The sequence below is a fragment of the Gordionus sp. m RMFG-2023 genome, chromosome 4 (assembly GCF_954871325.1).
Source record: "Gordionus sp. m RMFG-2023 chromosome 4, tfGorSpeb1-WG-v2, whole genome shotgun sequence".
Classification (NCBI taxonomy): Eukaryota; Metazoa; Nematomorpha; class Gordioida; order Chordodea; family Parachordodidae; genus Gordionus; species Gordionus sp. m RMFG-2023.
The window spans coordinates 19,144,775-19,164,985 of NC_088778.1; the positions used below are offsets into that span (position 1 = coordinate 19,144,775).

General features: G+C 26.7%; 1 long non-coding RNA gene across 4 annotated transcripts in view; it reads left to right on the forward strand.

The window, feature by feature from the left end:
• Positions 1-19,560, forward strand: part of LOC135927827 (uncharacterized) — a 29,548-nt gene extending 9,988 nt beyond the window's left edge. For 3 of the 4 annotated variants that reach the window (XR_010572186.1, XR_010572187.1, XR_010572188.1), the window contains exon 5: positions 18,653-19,560. This is a non-coding gene — a long non-coding RNA (uncharacterized LOC135927827). The remainder of the gene's footprint in view (positions 1-18,652) is intronic. The other variant, XR_010572189.1, reaches the window with a different exon arrangement.
• The last annotated feature ends 651 nt before the right edge of the window (positions 19,561-20,211 follow it).

The following is a 20,211-nucleotide window of genomic DNA, read 5'->3' on the forward strand; positions in this document are numbered from 1 at the left end:
TCCTAAATATACCTCTGCCATTCATTATTGAAAAAAATTTTCAAAATGTTAGGACAGCTTTTATAATCTTTATTTAAGAAATATATTTTTTAATAGTTTATAAAATTTTAAAATTCTATCGATGGCGGGTATTAGGAACATATCGCAACCAACATTGTGCTGACTCAATTCTGTAAATACACTCTGTTTTTACCAAATTCACTGAGGCAGATCAGAAAGCTGACATGCAATTTATTGATAATCTCGAATCTGCTATATTTACCATTATATGGTTAGCTATGTCTTTGGATTTTTCACTAAACGACCTTAATTTTGTTGAAATAGCGGAGAATCAAGGGAAATATTTTAATATTTCCCTTATTAGATGCATCTGTTAGAATTGCATATGGATGCCCATCTTTCAAATCGTCAGAAATTGACCTCTTGGATTTAGGTCCTAAAACATTGATGATAGCCTTGCTCATTTTGTTCTACAAGTATAGTTTTCATTTATATTAGAGTCGTTAAATATTATGGGGAAAAGATTCTACCAACAGTGATAATAAGTATCTCTTTGAATGTTGCACTACAAGATAAGTGATTAAAATTGCCGCAATTATAGTTACATCTGTATTATTTCTTATTTTTAGAGTACCTTATTATGTATTTAAACGTGATACGTGATAATTAAGTACCTATCCCTATAATGTTATACATACAAACATACGATAGATTTCCAATTGCGGTCGTTTTGAGGGACATTCAATAAAATATATTTTTAATTGTAAAATTAAAATCTTTTTTTTTAATAAAATTTTATCTTGTTTACATTCTTTTTATATCTAAAAAAGATCGTTGGTTTTTTTTTATAAATTAATATATTCTAATAAATCAAGACGTATTTTATTTTTTTAAATAATTACCGACTTTGTATTTATATAAACTAATTATAAAAATAATAGGCGGATAATTAAGTCAATTCAAAGTCCCGGCCGAAGGCCGGCACTTTGCGGGCCTTCGGCCTGCAATTTTTTTTTTTTAGCAATTTTTATATTTCTACCGCAATTTTTATATTTATCCCGCATAATACCAAATTTCTCCCGCAATTTGAAAATTTTGACCTGGCAACCCTGCCCAGGAACCTCACTTTATTTTTAAAGAACACAGTTGAAGTTAGGTACTAGCCCAAATGATGACATTCTATCAAACATTTTGTAAAGAATTGTGAAAAAAATAAAGGTTAAAAATTACTTAAAGAAATTGAAAAGGTTAAAAATGTATGTAAAAATTACAATATAAGTAGAAAAAATCATAAAGAATATTGTATGTATAATAAAAAAAACGTAAAGAATTGTTAAAAAAAATGGACCTAAATTTATAAATTATTTTTAAAAAGACAATAGAATTATCAAAAATGAGAAGAAAAAATAAATTGAAAGAAGATATAGTAAAAAAAATAAAGTAAAGAAATCGCATTGGCATCGCTAGGGGGCTGGAAAATTTGAATAGCCCCTTGAAGTAAAAATTTTTTTTTTAATGGATTCTTAACCACTTGAATTAAAAATAAATTTTTTTTGATTGCCCCCTGTAAGATTTATATAATTCTATCAAGTAATATATCCATTTAATTTTATTATTTAAAAATTAATAAGACTATCTAAATATTTATTAAATGTATACTATTTTAAATATTAGATTAAATTAATACATATAAACTATATTTTCACTATGTCAGCTAGCAATCAAATTTTGTGTTAAAAATAGAATATCAATATCACTCACTAAATATTAATTTAGCATTAACAGTTGAAACCTAATTGACTATTATTATTTAAAATATTTTATAACCCTAATTAAATAAAGATCATTTATTAATTGAAAACGAAAAAATTTAATATTGTAATTTGCAGAGTTCAAAATGACTAAGCCACTGTATACAGAGTTGTACATTTGCTCAAAATAAATTGTGGTAAAATTTGAAGATCTTTTATTTTTTATTAATTTTGTGTAACGATCTTCAAAGTAGCTCTTTGAAGATCGCTGCGATCAACGATCTTCAAAAATCTTCATGATATTTATTTTTTTACCCCTTTATTAAAAGCCCAGATGTTTTTCAATTTTATTAATATAATATTTCTTTAATGTTTTATACCTCTCCTCCTGCCTTGATGAAAATTAAAAAACATCTGGGCTTTTAATAAAGGGGTAAAAAAATAAATATCATGAAGATCTTTGAAGATCGTTACACAAAATTTTTAAAAAATAAAAGATCTTCAAATTTTACGATCTTCAAAGATCTTGCTCAAATTTTTGAGCTAGATCTCGCTCAAAAATCTTCAAAGAAGATCTTTTGTACAACTCTGACTGTATATTTATTTTTAAATTTTATTATCATACCTATTCCTAAAAATATTTTCAAGGTCCAATAAGTATAATAAAAAGTAAGTAAGTAGACATATAGTTTATAATTCTCTATTATATACAGTTATTTATAAAATATTAGATAAAATTCCACTTTTATAGACGTATTTGATAGATAATGAATTTTACTAATAAATGCTTTTGAAAATTTGCTTTCAAGTATTTAACGCCATCTATTTAGTTATAAATAATTTTAAAAATAAACATTTTATTATTCATCCTACAATAGATGTAATAAATTTGATTTCTTTTCTTTTTTACGTTAGAAAAGCATTTTTTTCTTTTTTCAAAACAGTTATGAGTTAAATTTTTAATACAAGTATATTTTTATATTATTACAAACTACATTTATTTTAAGATACGATATACCAAATAGAGGTGGTGCGACAATATTATATAGAATCTTAATTGTTTCATCATATCATTCTGGTCCTTCTTTTATAGGTATAAAATGTTTCATTTCTAATATGGCATCCTTGCCGTGTAAATAACTCAAGGCTTCAATATATTTGCACAATTATTTCTTCCAAAGATTTTTAGTGTTTTTATTTTATCAATTTATCCAACATAATAAATTCTGATACTAGTTTACATCGTGAGTGTCATGGCTATTACTGCAAATTAACCATCATCTATATTTGTGTTGCTTTGTAATTTTAGATTATTACTACAACGGCTGAGAGCATATGATTGCATATTTTAGATAAACAATAATGGTCAACTGTGTAGTCGTTTATATATTATATATTATTTAAAATGGATGATAATCTTTTAGAAATTTAATATCTCACAATAATTTTCTCGATTACTTATCTAACTACCATCATGTTATCTAAAAGGAAGCTCTAACCACTTAATAGTTTTATGATTTGATTGGTCGTTTATACTCTCTTCTTAAAGAATTGTTGATTTGGTTTAGGCCTAAATATTTTTCCTTATTAGTCCATTCTAAAATGTGTAAAATGGTAACAGAGTTATATTAGTTTGATAACCTTTTGTCAATGTAGGTTGCTAAGATTTATATTATTGCATTATGTGGTTTTAAAAACTATTATCAATTGAGACATATGTATGAATTAATTTATCTTTTTTATCACTTGTAATTCTTTAGACGCAAATTTTTTTATATCAGCAATCGAAAATATTTTATACTGTAATAAATAGATTTTGTATTAAAAAATTTTATTTTTAGAAATGTCTCGTATTGTTTTAATTATTTATATGCCAGTTTATTTTGTATGCATAATATATAAATGAGAAAATTAAAATTCAGAATAATTATTTTTTTAGTTGAGCCCCCTGAGATTGTAAAGGCTAGCGACGCTCCTGAGAAATCGCAAAAAGTTAGAAATAAATTGTGAAAAGATACAGTAAGAAAAATAACGTAAAGAAATCGCAAAAAGTTAGAAATAAAATAAGAAGGAATAACATAAATAAATAAAAATTTAAGAAAAATTGACAAGAAATTGTAAAAAATTACGATTTTCCTTTTTTGAATGGGAATTTTCTTTTTTAATTGACATTTTTCCTTTCCTTTTGGGAATTTTACTTTTCGATTGACACTTCTCTTATTTTAATTGAACCTTTCATTTTTTGTTTGACACTTTTAAATTTTTGATTGAACCTTTTCCTTTTTTGATTGACACTTTTCCTTTTTTGATTGAACCTTTTCCTTATTTGTTTGACACTTTTCCTTTTTGATCGAACTTTTTCCTAAACCTTTGGGACTTATTGACACTTTTCTTTTTTGAATGGACTTTTTCTTTTTTGAATGGGAAACCCTGTTCATTCAGATAGTCCCAATAGTTAGTGTATTTTAATATTATTATGTAATTTACATTTTTTAAAGTTAATTTTGAATAGTTTTCCTTTGAATATACTGAGTTATTTTAGGAATAGATAAATCGTCATTCTGCCATTGTGACGTCTTATTTGAGAATTATGAGATATACTTATTGCAATATACTTTTACATTTAACATTTAACATTGTCAAGTTTTTTTATTTTTATACTGAAAAACATTTTCAAAATTTTCATATATTTTGCTCCTACCTAAATGGGGCATACCATTCTTTATGTGAGCTTTTAAAAAAATTATATCCATGAATTTTTTTATTATATTTTAAATTTTATAAAAAAATTATAATTTAAATTTTATAAAAAATGATAATTTAAATTTTAGAAAAAATTATAATTTTTTTAATTTTATACCCAAAATAAGTGATATATGTCATATGTCACCTAGTTTCCAATAAATAAAATTAAATATTTTTAACGCCTTGTTTTTTAGAAAAGATTTAAAAAGTTGAATGATATTATACCCAAAATAAAAGTTACATGTTATATGGCGTCTAGTTTCTACAAATAAAATTAAATATTTTTATTTTACGAAAAAAATATTGGCTCCAATTGATTTGCTATATTTTAAAAATTTTCCAAGACCCGACCCGACTCGGCCCGATTTTTTAAAAAAAAATATTAGGCCCGAACCAGCCCGAACTCGAATTTCGGTTGGATTTTATGAGAAACAATCAAATAGCTACATTTGTAGATCGGTGTAGTAGAGGATTTAGGAATATTAAAATAGTTTTTGATTAAAAAAAAGAATTCATGTGCAGGAAGGTAATTAAATAATATGATTAATTTAGACAAATAGTTAAGGGATTTGTTTAAAAAGATTCGATAACTTTTTCTCTCCCTATGGGTGAACCGAGATGTGTCATCTCACACCTATTAAAGACATGGTAGATAGTGTCTAATGGAATGGAGTAGGATTTAGGAAACATATTTAGCACTTAATGTGATTGAGTGAGGGTCCTGCAATATGTGATAGTTTCTCGGTTATTGGTGGGATAGACATGATTGTGGAAAGGTTTCCCGCAACAATGTCATCATTGAGACCAGGAATTTAAGGTGAGATTGGAGTTGAATTAAATTTCCTGAATTATTTTGTGGATACCAATCCAAAAGCGGGCAGGGTCTAGGAGGTCCCCTTATTAATAATCCTCTTGAAATTTGATAACATTATTATTGTATTTTGAAAAGGTTGGATTTGAATACCTGTGAAATATTTCCAATGAGTATTTAGTATTACATAATAAAGGAACAAGTGTTGTCGTTTTATAGTATTCCATATTTTATAATAAATACATATTTAGAACATGAATTAATTATTTTAATATTATAATATAAAATATTATTAATAACTTTAATAAAATGATAATTTAAGTCGCCATATATTTAATATTCTAAAATTACTATCCATTATTTTTTGAAGCCAATATTATTTAAAAATCGAATAATGATTTCAGGTCAATTGTATTCACCAAAGCCTTATAATTTGCCGCGGGCAGGGCTAAGTGCATTCGAACCAGATAGGTAACCTTTGCAAAGAATTATTTAGGATTTTCATGCTCTAAACTTAGAGAGAGAGCAGGATCAGTATGCAAATATCTAACATACTACTTCCAATTGGTGAGATTAAGCACATGATCTAAGGCAGTTTTACACCTCACACGCATTTTTATCCTGAATGATACTAGGGGTTTTGGCAAAAATTGATTTTATTAATGCGTTTATTTACATAATAATATTCGTAAAATATTCATCTCGCAATTCGAAAAACATTTTCTTTATCAACTATATTTAATCCTCTCATAAACCTCCTATTTAACTTTTGGTTCTTATCGAATATCCTCCAATATAAATATTTAAGAAGATATATTTTGTATTAGACTTATTTAAAAATGAATATGAATCTAATATGCGAAATGGAATCTTGTAATTAATTTTTTTACCGGGCAAGATTTTTTATAAAAATATTAACATGCCAGTTGGATCGAGCCTTGTTGATTTTTAAACCACATATGATGATTTAGTGGAAAACTTCTTTATGGAATTGGTCATCAAATTAAAAATAACTCTGAAAAGCCCCGCTAAAAGGCTTTTACTTAAGACAAAGTATCACTATTACAATCTTCAAGGTGAATTATATTTATTTCATAAATTTGATCGCTGCAGGCAACATACTCTTTTTTACCTCTTATAATTCACTAATGTTTTAATTCTTATATTTAGTTGATATACACTATATGTATATATATTTATTATCTACATTTATCACTATGAATTTATAATATTTTTGGAGTGAATTTTAAAAATTACTTTTAAATATAATATAATAGTCGTTAAAACTTTATCAGATAATTCATATCATATAGTAGTGTTAAATAATTAATATTTTATTTGAGATTTATAATCAATATCATTTGGAGAAATATGGATCGCGATGCTATCATTATTTTGTATATTTAAAAATTGATCTTGAATTTTAATATCGGCCTTAAATACGGGATCGCTGTAAGAAGCAAGCTTCACCTTCGATTCAATTAAATTTAAAGTAGATAATTTAGAAAAGCTCTGACACCATAGATTGATTGCACCATCAACATTTTGAAATGAATTATTTATGAAAGTGTTAGGAAAATTATCAAATAAAGGTAATTTTTGTTTACATTGATTTGAATAAAACGATGAATAAGATACTATATTAGAATTAATCCCCATATCTGGAATAAAAAGCTTGGGAGTTCTCTCTCTATCTCTGGGCTGTAGAGTTTTAAGGAAGGAATAATTACTAGTTTTGCTTATATTATCTAATTTAGAACCTATTTCATCAGAATTTTTACCTTCTAGTGCATGGTAGACCATACTTTTAAACAATAAATCCATACATTGCTTATTTTGAAATAAATGACTTTGTGAATACACATGAATAAATAGATTTCCAGGTTCTATTAATGTATAACGTACGCATTTCAATATTGACAAACAAAATTTTTGTCTAACTTTAAAATCATAATTTAACCATTTCGAAGCTCCAACAAAGACATCTAACTCTGAATCCATCTTTAATTCATCATATGATAAATATGAAATCATTTTATTTAAAGGTAATAGATTAAATTCTTGAAGTTTTCGAATATCTATGTATTTATCACACATGTAACATATTATATATCGTTGTATATCTTCATTAAATTTATCTAAATTTAAAAAACAATTGATAATATTAGATGTTTGCATCAAATATACTTTTTTTTAAGAAAATCTTTATTAATTTGATTTTATATTTGCAACAACAATCAGATGTTAATATAATATATTATATACATAGATAATGATAATAATCCTATCTGATATCAAGAGGCCTATTTGGAGGGTGGTGGGGGTGGTAAAAAATTAATGTGGATATCAACGTTATTATACAATATTTGTAAAATCATTAAATCAACTTATTTCTTTCCAGCCAATAACATTCCAACACACGCTAAATTTAAAAAAATATCCATTAACTTTTAAAAATATGATATGCCCCCCTTCCCCAACAAATACAAATTACACTGGGTGGTAAACAAATTTAAATAAATAATTTAAAATCTACAATCTTCCTTTTTCTTAATGGTTCCTCATTAAATATTTGCCTACTAATTACAGTCCATAACCATCATTTTAATGGATCACATCAGTCTGCCAGGTATCATATATGTAATCGTTATCTATACTTGAGTTCCTATTTCGTAGCATCTTGGGCATTCATTGTGTATCATTATTTTAGCATCATTTGAACCTCAAATAACAGCGTGTGACCTTATCCCTATATATACAGGGTTGCCATGTCTCCCTCCATCAGTGGGAGTCTCCCACAATTAGTTTACCCACATACATCTCACTCCCGCAAAACTCCCACAAAACTCCCACAATTAAAAATCTCCCACAAAAAGCTCCCACAATTTTTTAATTTCTCCCACAATTTTTTTTTTATCATTTTAATGTTTTTAATATATAAATAATAATTTTGAGAGACAGTATTTGATTATTTTTATATTTTTAAAATAAATTTTAAATATTTATTCGAAAAATATGTCTAGTTCTTTTATTTTATTTTTCCGTTCTAAAATATATTTTTTATAAAATTCTCCAATTCTCCACTCGACATTTTCAAAATTTTCGTGTTAGAAAGAATAGAAGTTAGAACAGTATGTATAATTATTATAAATATATTTTAAATTACTTAATATATTTTATATCGTTATCTAGAATTGCAGTGCTCCACTAGTTTCACATGTAGGAAATCTACTTCATGTAGTTAATATTCAGTTGCAATCAGAAGATTCTTTATTGATAAAGATTCACAAAATCATGCTACAGCTCTGTTCATCTCTACAGTTAAAAATAGATAATAAATTTTATGGCGCTATTCCTAAAAATATCATATTAAAATGTTCAAATTATACTATAATTAACGTATTTTTAAATGAAGCAAATATTTTTATTAAGACAATTTTGGAATATTTACAATCAAGATTTGATTTTAATAACTCTATTTACAAGTGTATAAATATTATGACCTTGGAACAGAAACCATCATTTGATGGTTTTTGTAATTTAATAAATATATTAAAATTACCGATAGACATTGAAGCCTTGTTTGAAGAGATTGTAATTTTTTCCATTTTTTATGATTCGCCAGAATACTTAAAGTTAGATGGTCTAAAAGCAGAGGAGAAATGGGTGGAATTTTTTCGTAATAACGATAAATCCCCATGCTTGGAAAAAATTTGCTAGTATGTTTTCTCCTTACCTCATTCTAATGCCTCATCGGAGCGCATTTTTAGCCTGATGAGGACTGCCTGGAGAAAGGAGAGAAATCGAATTGCTTTAACAACATTAGAGGCCGAGTTAATGGTTAAACAAAATTATAAAATGTCATGCCAGGAATTTTATAAATATCTTAATAATGACGGTAAACGTTTAGTTCCATTATTTAAATCTCAAATAAAATATAATTAACTATAACTATTTGACTTTCTATATTTTATAAAATCTTATTTATAAATTTGCATAAAATCAAATAAATTAATTTTTTACATTGTAAAATTAATATTTTGAATATTTTGGCAAATCATAAAAATAAAGAAGCATTACAATCTCCTCAAACATGACATCATATTAAATCTTATTAATAATTATCCGATAATAGTAATAATATTCTTACTTTGGTATTTCTGCAGCATAATTTAGTGAACCTTTATTAAATTATATTCTTCTGATTGCAACTGCATATTAACAGCATATAGTAGATTTCCTATATGTAAAATTCCTAAATATACTTCTGCCATTTATTTTTGAAATTTTTTTTCAAATATTAGGACAGCTTTTATAATCTATTTATTTTTTAAAGGTTTGTAAAATTTTAAAATTCTACGATGGCGCGTATTAGGAGGAACCTGTCAACCAACATTATGCTGACTCAATTCTGTAAATACACTCTGGTTTTTGCCAAATTCACTAAGGAATTATCAGATCAGAAAGCTGCCATGCAATTCATTGATAATGCCAAATCTGCCATATTTACCATTATATATGGTTAGCTATGTCTTTGGATATTTCATATCTGGAGAAAAATTTTTAAATAGTTTTATTGAAATGACATTAATTTTGTTGAAATAGGGGAGGATCAAGGGAAATGTTTTGATATCTCCTTATTAGATGCATCTTTTAGAATTGCATATGTTTGCACATCTTTCAAATCGTCAAGAATTGACCTTCTGGATTTATATCCTAAAACATTGATGATAGCCTTGCTCATTTGTGTTCTACAAAGTATACTTTTCATTTATATTAGTCGTTAAATATTATGGGGAAAGATTCTACCAACATTGTGATGTTAAGTAGCTCTCTCAGCGTCTACATGAGCGGAGGTGGGCGGGGGGGGGGGGGGTAGGAACAGTTTGCATCCTAATATCTATAAAGGGGAGGGGATAGGGGGTAGGCATTTTGGGGGGTAGGCTATAATAATCTACAAAATTTTCCATTACATTTTTAAATTATCTATGGATAACATTTTGTTATATTAGGGGGGTAGATATATATTTTTGAGGGGGGTTTGCATCCAGTGAATATACTGTCATGTAGACGCTGAGCTCTCTGAATGTTGTACTGCATGATAGGTATTTACCATTTCCGCAACTGTAGTTGCATCTGTATTATTTCTTATTTTTGAAGAATATTTTTGTTTTGCAATAGATGTTGATAGACTGCCCTGTACTGATTTATGCTTTGAAGATTTTCGATGCCTCAAAATATCATATTCCTTTCCCCCATTGTATTAACTAAATACTGTAGAACAACTTCCCCGCACTGATTATTATTATTTTTTACATTGTAAATTTAAAATTGTTTGTTTTTTTATAAATCTTATTTATACATTAGCATAAAATATATTTTTTTACATTGTAAATTACATTTTTATAAAATTTTATCTTGTTTACATTCTTTTGTATTTAAAAAAGATCGTTGGTTATTATTTTTAAAGAAAATTAATATATTATAATAAATCAATATGTTATTTTAATAATAAAGATAGTATTTAAGAAATTTTGTGTCGTACTATAATTACCTATTTTGAAAATTAGTTGCGTATTTTATTTTGGGAAATAGTTACCTATTTTATTTTGAAAAAGAGTTGGATATTTTATTTTGAAAAATAGTTGGCTATTTTATTATAAATAGTTGTCTATTTTATTTTGAAAAATAATTACCTATTTTATTTTGGAAAATAGATTCGATTTTATATTTATAAAAAATAATAAGCGGATAACTAAGTCAATTCTAAATCCCAGCCGCAGGTCCGGCCATTGTGGGCCTTCGGCCCGCGAATTTTTTTTTTTAGCAATTTTCATATTTCTCCCACAATTTTTATATTACTCCCACAAAATACCGAATTTCTCCCATAATTTGAAAATTTTGAACTGGCAACCCTGTATATATATTTTTTTTAAAATCCCGTGCTTAAATCCGCGTTTATTTATTTTTACAATCCACTCTACCATAAGATTTAACAGAATTATTTTCATTTTTATTTTTAAAGTCCATCCTTCCATAGGATTCGATAAAATTATTTTCATTATTAATCCAACCTTCCATAGGATTCAAAAAAATTTTTTATATTATTATTTTATACCGAAATTCAGGTTGCCCAATCTAATTTTGCATTTTCACTATCATATAATCAATACTGACATTGAATAGAAATATGTCCAACCGTTCTACATTTAAAACAACTTATTAAATCAATACGATTTTCCATGACAATTGTCAATGCTTGATTTTTCAGATTACTTCTTTAATATTTGTGCAAAACCACCTCCATTATTTTAAACACAACATTTGACCGACTTTTATCAGATATTGTAGGCGACATGTAACGGTTAAAACATTTTCCTGTCAATCATGACCTGCAAGTTAATGATTGTTTCCAAATTTTATACTTCGATTTCCCTTTATTCTCCTTCCTAATAGATACGTTAAAATCCAGGCAAGTAAAACTACCACTGCCCCTATGATATTTTTCGTTAAATCATCATATTTGGAGATTTTACGAGAAATTGATTATAAAAAAAATCTCAACTATTGTTACCAGCAATTAATATTGTTGCCAATGATAAAATACAAAAATGAGTTAGTATATTTAATTTGTTTTTGCCTTTTTTAATCCTTTATATTCTTTGCAGAAATTTTATTACTTTTTAGATATCTTATATTCTTTTTGTTTTTGGTGACGACACCATTTTTGCGATTCTTTAATAACACTTTTTCAATTTTATTTAAAATTACTTTTGCAATTTATTAAAAATATTTTTAAATTACATAAAAAAATTAATAATTATTTCTATATAAAATAATCCAAAAACATTAATGTCCATTTCATGATATACAATTTAAAATTATCTCTCGTCTTATACATACATAATTCATAAAAAACTAATTGTCTTTCATTTTCTTTGAAAGACAAAACTAAAAGTAGGGTTTGGCTAATTGCAAATGCTAAGGTAAACTGCAAATGCCAAGGTAAACTAAATGCTTAGGTAAAAATTTTTGATATATATTCTATTAATTGGAGTAAGATTCATTTTCTCATGATATGTATAGCTTATAAAAATTATATTATTAGATATAATCAATAAATAATTAATAGATATTAATAGTTGTATTTCCTTTTATCTCATAATAAATAGTTTAAATCCTTTAAATTAAAAATAATTATAATTACATATTAAATTTCATTAATATTAAATCCGCAAGTTGGCGTATTATTATTTTAAGAAAAAAAATTACAAATTTTCTTTGTTTTAGTATATTTTAAAATCATATTATATTATTATTTAAAAAGGTGTTTGACGTGTTTCACATGTTTGACTAAACTGAAATGCCAAGGTAAATTGCAAATGCTTAGGTAAATTTTTTTGACATATTTTCTATTAATTGGAGTGAGTTTGTTTTCTTATGATATGAATATCATATAAAAATTATATTATTAGATTTCACATAATCAATAATAAATGAATAGACAGTGTATTTTCTTTTATCTCATAATAAAAGTTTAAATCTATTAATATAATTATCTTAAAAAAAGTAATATAATAACATTTTAAATTACAATAATAAAAAATCCGCCAGTTGTCGTATTATTATTTAATTTTTTTAAATAATAATACGCCAACTTGCGGATTTAATATTAATGAAATTTAAAACGTATATAATTATTTTTAATTTAATTATACCAAAGGATTAATCTCTTTATTATGAGATAAAAGGAAATACAACTATTAAAGTCTATTCATTTATTATTGAATATATCTAACAATATAAGTTATTTATAGAATAAGAAAATGAACCTCGCTCCAATTAAGAGAGAATATTACAAAAATTTTTACCTAAGCATTTGCAGTTTACCTTAGCATTTGTAGTTTAGTCAAACCGCTAAAAGTAGTCAATAACTTTCAAATAAATGATAAATTTTAAAAAAAATATTCATTAACTTCGAAGAATATGAGGTTAATGATGCTTACTACCAAGTGAATGTATGGAAATATTCTAAATACCAACCTAATTTGCTAAATACCGACCAAAATTTATTAAAATGTAATAAGATCATTATTATTTAATATATTAATACGGAATCACGTGGTCGAGTCCGGCCTCCTATATATTATCCCCCCAAGGATGGAACCACCAAGTTAGAATAAGAAAAAAACATGATCATTCCCGGGATTCGAACCCGGGACCATGGGATAAGTAAACCAAGCTATTGATTTTTTTTATATAAATTTTTATATATTAATATGAAAATTGTTATATAAACCTGATTTTTTAGTTTGATAAGAAAATGTAAAATTTTAAAATATATTATATAAAATTAAATTATTAATTTAAAATAAAATAAATAATCTCGTAACAATCATTTATTTTAGAAAACTTTACTTATCATAATTTGAGGTGGGGTTAGTTCTTTTTAATATAACACAATAAGATCTAAATTATATAAATTAATCGAAAAATATGTTAATAACAAATTAATAACATATATTAAAAAGATTATATTACAAAATTTAATATAGAAGGTTGCTGAGTGGGAAGAACGTTTTTAAAACGTTAAGTCATGGGTTCGAATCCCGTGATGTTTAAAAAATTTTCTTAAAAAAATTAACATTAAGATGATAGGAAAGTTGATAGGAAAAATCAAAATTAACATTAAGAATATACGAAAACGTTCATTTCTTGATTACGGTGTTATATATATAGAAAATTTAACTTGGTGTTTATAAGGAACCATTTTGCCAACTAAATACTCATAATCTAAAACATTGACTTTAAATATTTTATTATTGATTTTTTTTGCAGTCACCTGCTAGGTTAGTGTTATTCAAAATATCACTTAAAATAGAATTTTGGGATCTTCAGATGTTTGAAAAATCAAAAATTTTGTGTTTAAGCTAATCTTCATAATATTAGACAAGAAAATCAATAAATGAATAGGTGTTTCTTGCTTGTGTGTTAGTTTTAGAGGCATTAGCTTTGTAAACTATATCTGATGGTAAAGTTTACTCATTTAATCTCATAGTGTTTAAAAAGCTTTAAATATTTTTCTTTTGTCTATAAATAATTATAATATATCAGAGACCTGCAGAGGTACCATTTGTACGGCTTGTCCTGACCCGGATTTTTTTTTCAAAATTTTTTAGGTTTTTTACAGAACCGGCTCGGATTTTTTTTTAAAAAAAATTTTTAGTCCTTGGCATAGATTTTTTTTAAAATATATAATTCAAAATATTTGGTTTTAAAGTAGAGTATTTTTTAAAAATATTTTTAGACCCGGCCCGGGTATATTTAAAAAAAATTAAAATATTAAGTCAGTCTGCAGGTCTCTGATATATATAAATACAAAAATTATTTCATCATTTACAGCTGCCTTAATGAATCTGCATTCTGAATCGATGATTATTGTTAAGAGTAATTGTAATTTTGCAAAGATTAATTGCCTTTATAATAAAAATGATAAAAGCTAGGCATTTTGAATTTCTATAACAAGTATTTTCTTTGTTGAGTGAACTATGGTGACATATTCATTTTTTGAAAAGATAAATATGAATAAATTAAGTTGTATTAATGCAGGCATATTTTTAAAGAACATGATGAATTAGAATTTAATAGCAAATACATTCATTATGTTATTATGTGTATACTTTTTGGGTTCTGTAAAATGACATAAACTCAAGCATTCTTGTTTTTGTCGACAGATTGAAAGAAAACTTTATACTTCTACAGGACTTAATATATTTGTTATTATGTTAATTAAGTCCTTTTTGGAGGGCACTTATGGGTTGAAATAGCAAATCGAAGGCGAAAAGTATAAAACAAAATGAATTGATTCCAAGTGAGAAAAAAGAGATTAAGATTGATGACGATAAGGGGATGTCTTAAAAGAATGATGATTTGCAAAGAATATATTTAGGAAAAAACCAATGCCAAAATATTTAGAGTGGGAGGTAGTTAAAAACAGTGTATACAATTAATACACCACTATTTTGTTTATAAAATATTTTATGATTAATTAATGATCATAATCAGGGTTGCCATGTCTTCCCCCATCAGTGGGAAACTCCCGCAATTTTTTAGTTTACACGCAGACATCTCTCTCCCGCAAAACTACCGCAACTGGAAATCTCCCGCTAAAATCTACTGCAATTTTTTAATTTCTCGCAATTTATTTTTTTAGTATTTTAACATTTTTAATATATAAATAATAATTTTGAGAGACATTAATTGATGATTTTTATATTTTTAATAATTTTAAATATTTATTCGAAAAACATGTCTAGTTTGTAAATTTCTTTCAATTCTGTTTTATTTTTATCCAATAATAAATCAACATCATTTCATTCATATAAGTCAGTACAGGGGAGTATATCAACATCGATTGCAATACAAAAATATTCTCAAATAATAAATAATACAGATGCAACTACATTTGCGGAAATCGTATACAATCATCTAGTTCAACATTCACAGAGCTATATCATCACAATGTGGGTCGTATCTTTTTCTCATGATATTTAACGACTTCAATATATGTGCAAACCTTTCTTGAGCCAGAACAAAAATGAGCAAGGCTATCACAAGTGTTTTAGTACCTGAATCCTAGAGGTCAATTCTAGGCGATTTAAAAGATGGGCATCCATTTTCAATTCTAACAGATGCATCTAATAAGGGAAATATTAAAACATTTCCCTTGATCTTTCGCTATTTCAACAAGAATAAGAACATTTCCATAAAACTGTTAAAAAATTTTCCTCGGATAGTGAAAAATCCAACGATGTCGTTAGCCACATATGGTAAATATAGCTGATTCAGGGTTACCAATGATTTGCATGTCAGCTTTCTGCGTTGATAATTCCTCTGTTTTGGCAAAAACCAAAGTTACCGAATTGAGGCAGCACAATAATGAATTAATATCAATTGGCTGTATATGCCATATACTACATAATTCTTGTTAGAAGTCAATAAATTTACTATCTGTGGGTGTCTAAATAATTGTGATGAAATGTTTTAACGAATTTAGTTCATCAACTAAAAGAGTTAATGAATTTAAAAAGTTGGAAAAAGTGGTCTGACTTGAAATGGTGTGAGTTGTTGCGATATATACCTATCAGGTGGTTGTCATTAATACCTGCCATCGATAGAATTTTAAAATTTTACAAACCCTTAAAAAAATACTTTTCTTAAATAAAGATTTTAAAAGCTGTCCTAAAATTTTTAAAAATTTTTACAAGTATGAAATGGCAGAAGCATATTTGGGATTCGTTTCACATGTAGGAAATCTACTTCATGCAGTTAATATTCAGTTGCAATCAGAATATTCTTTAATAAAAAGATTCATAAAATCATGCTACAGCTCTGTTCATCTCTACAGTTAAAAATTGATAATAAATTTTAAGGCGCTATTGCTAAAAATATTATATTAAAATGTTCAAATAATACTCTAATTAATACATTTTAAATGAATATTTTTATTAAGACAATTTTAGAATATTTATAATCAAAAGTTGATTTTAATAACTCTATTTACAAATGTATAAATATTATGACCTTGGAACAGAAATCATCAATTGATGGTTTTTAATAATAAATATATTAAAAATACCGAAAGACATTGATTTCTTGTTTGAGGAGATTGTAATTCTCTCTATTTTTTATGATTCGCCAAAATACTTAAAGTTAGATGGTCTAAAAGCAGAAGAGAAATGGGTAGAATTTTTTCGTAATAACGATAAATCCCCATGCTTGGAAAAAATATGCGAGTATGTCTTCTCATTACCTCATTCTAATGCCTCATCCGAGCGCATTTTTAGCCTGATGAGGATTGCCTGGAAAAAGGAGAGAAATCGGATTGCTTTAACAACATTAGAGGCCGAGCTAATGATTAAACAAATATATAATATGTCATGCCAGGAATTTTATAAATATCTCAATTAGAGATCTGAAAAGTTAGGCCCGCACCCGACCCGAGTCCGGCCGGGCTCGGGCCATATTATATTTAAAATAATTGGGTTCGGGGCGGGCCTAATATTTTTTAAAAAAATTGGGCCGGGTCAGGTCGGAACTTGAAATTTTTTTTAAATTTATCAATTTTATATTGAATTTTTTATGTAAAATAAAAATTTTTGATTTTATTTATTGAAACTAAACGCCATATAACATATGTCTTTTATTTTGAGTAATTATAAAAGTTAACTTCTAAATTTAAATAAATTCGGGTCGGGCCGGTTAATTATCTTAAAAAAATTTCGGGTTCGGGCCGGGCCGGCAAAACTTTTAAAAAAAATTTTGGGCCGGGTCGGCATAACCATTTTAAAGCCGGGCTTAAAAAATTAGGCCCGATGCAGATCACTAATCTCAATATCGACGGTAAACATTTAGTTCTATAATTTAAATCTCAAATAAAATATAATTAAGTTTTAGCAATGTCGCCATAAAATTTATTGTCTTTTTTCTGTAAAGATGAACACATCTGAAGCATAATTTTGTGAATCTTTGTTAAGATTCTTCTGATTGCAACTACACATTAACAGCTAGTAGTAGATTTCCTACATGTGAAATCATTCCTAAATATACCTCTGCCATTCATTATTGAAAAAAACTTTCAAAATATTAGGAGTTTTTATAATCTTTATTTAAGAAATATTTTTTTAAAAGTTTATAAAATTTTAAAATTCCGGCGGGTGTTAGGAACATATCGCAACCAACATTGTGCTGACTCAATTCTGTAAATACACTCTGTTTTTACCAAATTCACTGAGGCATTATCAGATCAGAAAGCTGACATGCAATTTATTGTTAATCTCGAATCTGCTATATTTATATATGGTTTCAAATCGTCAGGTCCTAAAACATTGATAGCCTTGCTCATTTTTGTTCTACAAGTATAGTTTTCATTTATATTAGAGTCGTTAAATATTATGGGAAAAAGATTCTACCAACATTATGATGATAAGTATCTGTGTGAATGTTGTACTACAAGATAAGTGATTACAATTGCCGCAACTGTAGTTTCATCTGTATTATTTCTTATTTTTGGAGTACCTTATTATGTATTTAAAGTGATACGTGATAATTAATCGCCTATCCCTATAATGTTATACACACATGGTAGATTTCCAAAAAAATATTTTTAATTGTAAAATTAAAATTGTTTTTTTTATAAAATTTTATCTTGTTTACATTCTTTTATATTTAAAAAAGATTATTGGTTTTTTTTATAAATTAATATATTTTAATAAATCAAGATGTTATTTATTTTGAAAAATAGTTACCGACTTTGTATTTATATAAACTAAATAAAAAATAATAGGCGGATAATTAAGTCAATTCAAAGACGCTTCCAATGACTTCATCGTACTAACATTCTGGGGTTATGATAACATGTCGGTGTCTTTTACCGAAGCAGCGCTGCTCTTAAGTATACAAGAAAGGCGGATTCAGATTCCCCCGCAATCGAGATCGTCGTTACTCAGATTTTTATAAGACTTGACTTCCCTAATTTCACGGCCATATTGCAAAATATCCAATGGATGCCCACAGATGACATACCTGCCGACGAATCATCAAGACATTGAACCGGCGACCGCGCCCAATGCCACCCAAATGATTAAAACCAATGCCTCACTATTCGGATCGGAAACCATCCATACTCTCATTGATCTCAGGAATGTCGGAACCATCATCCACAATCTGGGTCCTCGAGCAATTCTCATTCCACTCGTTAGAGGACTTATCACCTTAAATTTAAATTAAGTACGGACAATCCAGCCGACGAACTTGGATCTTATATATTTCCGCTTCTACCCACGAATAACGCCAACGAAACTAGCATTATCAACAACATTAGTGACCAAGCCAACTTAGAGATATCCCTCTTCGGTTTAGAAACAATAGAACCCCCCCCCCCTCCCCTTTTATATCTGGCCTGCTCATAGAAATAATAACAACCTGACGATTGGATGAAGTCTCAATCAATTCCACATATCTCCTATGAAATATCCAAGGATACTCAAGCCGAAAAATTTCAACAATTATTAATTAGAACACAACGCCCCCACGCTTATAATAGATATATATTGCGATTAACAAATTACCTTCATTGTTTTTGCTTTTTTTGATTAATATATTACTATTCGTAATTATTATTCACCATTACTTCATATTATATTATATAAAAAATCTTCAGCTTAGATTAAAATATAACGATAAGTACAAGTCAAAAAGGCCGATATACTTGGCTAAATTAAATAATATATAATTTTTCTAGATAGACATTTGTAATTCAAAATTAATATTACATTTTTCGAATATATTTTTTTAAAAATGTTAAGATCTATCAAAAAACAAAGGACTAGACTTTTATAAGAGTAACATAATAGGCTTTCGAGCTTTATTATTGGCTTCGCAAATCGAAAAAATTTAATAGGGCAGTCCATGATTTCTGAGATACAAATTTGACCTTTAAATATTTATTACTCTCAAAAAAATTTACTATCACTAAATAATGGCAAAAATAGGATGTTTGTCACTTTTATAGATTTTGTTTTGGTGTACCGACTCTTTTTAAAATAATTTTGTTAATAAATTTTACATTTTGATTTCGGCTATTAAACTTCTTAAGCACTTGTTATCAACCGAGCACTAAAAAATGATATAAGTAAAAAATGATATAAGTTTCATCTTTAATGCAAATTTGACAGGTCTAAATTTGACTTTGAAATATTTATTGTTGATAACTCACTTTCCTTTAATTTTTTTGACATTCCGTTGAATATAGAGAATCAATTAATGGGCTACACATTGGCATAATTTTCGGTAATTGATACTCACTTTATAAAAATATTTCCGGTAACTTTGCGTTTTTAAAAA